A 6,000-nucleotide genomic window follows, 5' to 3' on the forward strand; every position below is an offset into this window, starting at 1 on the left:
CCCTCCCCGTTCCCCCTTGTTCTCCCCCACCCCCCGAATCTTTGCGGACGAGCAGGTACTCGAAAAGGACGATACTTGCTCGAGTATTTTCCCTTAACGAGTATACTCGCTCATCTCTAGTGTTAACCAATAGTCATGAAGCTGTGAATAAGCCAGCCTATGTGGTATAAAGCATTGTGAATGACCTGCTAGATCATTTTAGGGGCTTTGGAAGTGATTTCCACCAGGGTCCATGTACACACAAATAAACGTATCCACTTCCTGAAGAGAGATCCTGGAGTGTCCTGTCTAATCTCGTACTACATTATAAGAAGGGGGTAGATTGGTCTAATATTCTATTTTCTACTAAATGGATACACCACACACACACATTGTCATGACATCGGGCAGAGTCACGTGGTCACTAGAGATGAGCGAGCACCAAAATGCTCGGGTGCTCGATGCTCGAGAGTTTGTTTCGAGTAACGAACCCCATTGAAGTCAATGGGCAACTCGAGCATTTTTGTATATGGCCGATGCTCGCTAAGGTTTTCATTTGTGCAAATCTTCAAAACCTACGAAAGTGATGGAAACGACACAGATACGGATAGGGCAGGCGAGACGCAACATACAAGGCTGCATCTCAGGTTCCCAGGTCTCACTATTAAGGCACAATAGCGGCAAGAGTGGGCCCCCCCCCCAACAATTTTTACTTCAAACAAACCCTCATTAGCAAGGCACACCTTAGCTAAGCACCACACTACATCCAACCAAGCACAATCACTGCCTGCGGGACACACCACTGCCTCTTCTCCTGGGTTACATGCTGCCCAACCCCCCCGCACGACCCTGCGTCCGCAGCACACATAAAAGTGCCACTGCGCAGCCTTCAGCTGCCCTCATGCCACACGCTCGCTACATAGCCACACCACCCTCATGTCTTTTTATAAGTGCGTCTGCCATGAGGAGGAACCGGAGGCACACACTGCAGAGGGTTGGCAGGGCCAGGGAGCGACCTGCTTTGAAAGTGTGGGCGATAGCCCACAATGCTGTTGAGAATTGATAATAGATTGACGTTCTATCTTCATTCCAATCCTTTGCCACCTCCGTCAGGAGCTGCAAAAGTGGGCATAAAGGGGACTCCGCTGCCAGCCTAGCACTTCTAAACATCTCCACAATGCAGCAATACTCGGTGTGGGAAGTATGTGAGCGGGCCCTGGGTCAGCCTCTGTCCCAGCAAACACCTAGTGTGGCCCAAGGTGCTGCAAGTGACATAGCAATGGGGACTCCATGTGTTCACACACTACTCATTCTGTTTGGGTGTCGGACACCTCATCGACAACGCAAGGGGTAAACCATCTGCACTCTACACCCTACCCAGGTCTGTCAGTGTTTTGGGGACAGACAGGTAAAACACCTCTATGGCAAGTCTGCATGCACCCACAGCATGGGTGGCTAACAGGAACCCACAGACGGTACATAAAGAAATCCCATTGCAGTGCCCCGGATAGATGAGGTTACGTGATAGAAAATACATGTTGGCTTCAGCCCACACTCCATGCCCTAGTCAGTCTGTTTTTTTTTTAAAGTGCCTGGCAGGTACAACTCCGATGTGGCAAGTCTGTGTGCACCCACAGCATGGGTGGCTAGCAGGAACCCACAGACGGTACATAAAGAAATCCCATTGCAGTGCCCCGGATAGCTGAGGTTACGTGAGAGGAAATACATGTTGGCCTCGGCCCACAATCCATGCCCTAGTCAGTCTGGGGTTTTTTGGGGGGCCAGATAGGTAGAAGACCGCGATGGGAAGATTTTAAATGATCACCAAAAAGTTTTGTAAAAGCACAGATACAAACAGCCAACTATGTATAAAAGCTCTCACTATAATAAATGGAAAACAAGTATACTATCTGGTCAATTCAAAAGACTCCGATGTAATTATACAAGAAAGATTTTGTATCCCAGAGTAATATCATTAAGGGGAGGGATATCTGCACCATCTGATCCTGGCAGCAGTTAATACAGCAAAAGGTGAATCTCAAAGAAAGAGAAAGGAGTAAAGATGCAGAAAAATGTAACCTGTTTTATCAATATTTATAATTCTTCCCACTCGACCATCAGGAAGATTCTAAAAACGTATTGATCGATTCTTCTATAAGACCAATATTTGACAATTAATCCCACCGGCACCTTGTATAATATTTAGGAGAGCAAAGCTTTGAAAACGTGTTTAGCACCAAGTAAGTTAAGAAGACTAAATAAATGTAATTGGGTCACCAACACCACCTCTACAGTATAGTGGGTAGCTACAGGTGCAACAAGGAGGGCTGCAAATTTTACTCCAGTATCACAAACCAAACTACCTGTCACTTGTTACACTACAAACGAGACCTACTAGGTGAAGACTTTCATGAAGTGTTCATCTAACGTTGTTCTGCTCATATCATCTTCAGTATGTGGGACGTGCCACGCAAGCCTTTAGATGCAGAATAAATAAACATAGATTTAATGTCACACATGGGTTTCTGAAGCGCAGTGTGTCCGCTCCAGACAGGCAACCTGGGAACGCAATTGTGACTTCAATGAATTTAAAGTAATAGCGTTAAAGTCGATACCCCTCAGCATCACAGAGAGATTTAGAACTCTCGAATTGCTCAGTGATATGTTCAGGACATCCTGGAGCTACATGTGTTGCAAGTCTCCATAGGCTCCCCACCACCAAGAAAGAATAGCCTTGATGGGTGATATTATTCCTAAGGTTGTAACTCGGGAACTAGAGAGTCGCCATAACATACAATAGGTATAATGCAATCTCTGCAAGACTGCTATAGGTCAGTCTTGTAGAGGATAAATCAGTAGTCATTAAACTCACTGATAAAGGTGGAACTATTGTTATAATGGATAATATAGAGTACAAAATCATGTTAGACTGATTGTCCTTGTAGATCCCTGAATACACATCAGTTCTTAGATATACAACTAACTGGAGAGAACTGCTTGGACAGCCACATATTTTAGTACTTGGCCGGAAGTCCCCAGCCTCATCACCCGGACCCCGGGAACTTTCCAAAGGTTGGGCATCGGTCACGACAAACTCCTCCGGTGGGAGAGGAACCATTTTTTCCCAATCAAGGCAGGGGCCCGAGAACAGTTCCTGGGAGTCTGCCTGCTCATCAGAATGTGTCATTTTCATGGAGTGAGGAGGCTGGGAGGAAGGAGGAGCAGCAGCCAGAGGATTCAGAGTTGCAGCAGTAGACGGCGTAGAAGACTGGGTGGTCGATACATTGCTGGATGCATTTTCTGCTATCCACGACAGGACCTGCTCACACTGCTCATTTTGTAATAAAGGTCTACCACGTGGACCCAAAAATTGTGATATGAAGCTGGGGACCACAGAAACTTGCCTCTCTCCTAATCCCGCAACAGCCAGCTGTGATTCACCTGGACCAGGAACTCGGCCTGTGCCCACACCCTCACTTGGACCTCCGCGTCCTCACCCGCGTCCACAGCCACGTCCTCTAGGCCTACCCCTCAGCATGGTGTATTTCGAATACAGCAGACACAGAGCGGTGTAAAAAATTAGGCAATTATTGGCCTGCACTTGGAGGCTGACAGCGGTACTGTAACGCACACTGTAGGCCGAAAAACTTATACACTAGGCTGCAGAAAGGCCTAGCCGGCTAATAGTGAGCCACTACAACTCCCAGCAACCACGCAGTAAACTGCACACGCTCACAGGTAGCCCTAAGGAGGATTTTTTTTCAGATGTTTTTGAAAAAAACAGCAGCCTAGATAGCGTGTATATGTCTTCCCCTCTATCAGCGGCTGTGGCTGTACGCTGTGCGTGAAGTTGATGGGACGCACAGAGCGGTGTAAAAAATTAGGCAATTATTTGGCTGCACTTGGAGGCTGACAGCGGTTATGTAACGCACACTGCAGGCCGAAAAAATTATACAGTAGGCTGCAGAAAGGCCTAGCTGGCTAACAGTGAGCCACTACAACTCCCAGCAGCCACAACAGTAATGCACACGGTCACAGGTAGCCCTAAGCAGGAGCTTTTTTGGCGTAGTTGTTGACAGGATTCTACACTAGCACTGTCCTTGCCTCACCAATACTTCCCCTATACTCTGTATAATTGGCTGCAGACTGAGAACGCAATAGTCTGCAGAGCCCAAGATAAAAAAAAAAATTGGTGCAAAACTGCTCCCAGCAGCCACAACAGTAATGCACACAGTAAGATGTGGCCCTAAGAAGGACCGTTGGGGTTCTTGAAGATGCTGACAGTAGCCTAACATTCTCCCTATAGCAGGAACAGGAGGAACAGCACTCTCCCTAATCTCTGCCAGCATGTGTCTGAGGCGAGCCGCGGGTGGGACTGCTTTAAATACTCGGCGGTCACTTGATCTCGCCAGCCACTCACTGCAGGGGGGTGGGATAGGGCTGGAACGTCACCGGAGGAAGTTGTAATGCCTTTCCTGCATGTCTATTGGCCAGAAAATGGCGCAAAACATGCAGGGAAGGAAATGGAATTGACTCGAGAACCGCGTGGTGCTCGTCTCGAGTAACGAGCATCTCGAGTAACCTAATACTCGAGCGAGCATCAAGCTTGGACAAGTACATTCGCTCATCTCTAGTGGTCACGCTTTCGGCACAGGCATCCTGTCGCTGCAGTATTTACCTTTGGTTCCATGTGCCTCATATCCCTTGGGGTTCCCTGTCATCGCAGAGGGCTCCTTGGGTGTCATATGTTGAAAATCCCTTAAGTGTTTTCTGTTTCCCCTTGCAAACCAATCTGACTTTGTCTTTGCACATTTATTGCGGCTCCTAGGAAGCAGCAGAGCAGGTAGCGAAGGGGCTAGAGACTGGGGGGTGGGAAGGATAGGAAAGGGTTAAGAGGGAAGCGACCAGGGTGGTAGGAGGGGTTTTAGTGTGAGGAAGGAGAGAGAGGAAGGGGAGGAGTCATCAGTCCACATGTAGGAGAAGAGACAAGATGCCCACCCGCCTGCCCTCTGAGCTGAGGGGGGGTTTGGGATGAAAATTGGCATGTCAGAATTTTGTCGTTAAAGTTGTCACAGCTGTTGGCGGTAAATTGGACTTTCCATGCCAGCTGGGGAATGGAAGGCGTTTACAGGCCAATATAGGCTTTCTCGCGCCTTTCACAGTTGTCGGACAATTCTCAAGTTCAACAAGACAGATTTCGTAGGCATGGGAAGAAAAGGAAGGTTTAAATATTTTGGTTATAAATTGTTCAAATCAAGCTGTGGCCTTCCCACAATTTTATGCCAGCAATATTCATGGTTTTGTCGTTATTCTGTTGGGAGCGAAGTTTTAGGGGGGTAAGGAGTCCCCCCAGTCTCCTAAGAGGAGGGTCTGCTTATACTTTAGGTCTAGTCTGTGAAGGCACAAATGTGAAGGTGGACCAGGTCTTGTCTGTAGTTTGCTGTATCTGCAGCTGCTCTGATCCTGTCTGCTGCTCCCTGCATGACCTGAGTCTCTAGCAGAAGGACCATTTACATTGGACGATTATGACACAAAATTCATTCAAACGAATTAAAATGCGTGATAATCGTTATGTCTAAATGCAAAAAAAAAGGGTGTCAGGGGGAGAGGGAGGAGAGCACGGGGGGGAGGGCGGGAGATCTCTCTCTCTCCTCCCCACAGCCCCGCTCCACCCCGCTCACTCCCGCAACCCACCACTCACCCCACCGGCACCTGAATCTTTTCTGACAAACAGGCAGGTACTCGTAAAGGACGATACTCGCCTCGAGTATCTGACCTTAACAAGTATGCTCGCTCATCTCTATTCTTTACTATTCATTTACTTTTCATTATCGCTCCCTTTCAACCAGCATTAAAATCAACGCTGGATCGCTGACCCCTCGCTGCATGTAAACGCTCCCCGCTCGGTGTGTCACAGAAAATGCGAAGCGCTGAGTGCGAAGCCAGCGATGATCTGCCTGTCTAAACGCTTTGTATGAGTGCTAACAACTAGCGGTGACGTCACCCGCTCATGCAGTCGTT

This window comes from Eleutherodactylus coqui, chromosome 4 (genome assembly GCF_035609145.1).
Source record: "Eleutherodactylus coqui strain aEleCoq1 chromosome 4, aEleCoq1.hap1, whole genome shotgun sequence".
Lineage (NCBI taxonomy): Eukaryota > Metazoa > Chordata > Amphibia > Anura > Eleutherodactylidae > Eleutherodactylus > Eleutherodactylus coqui.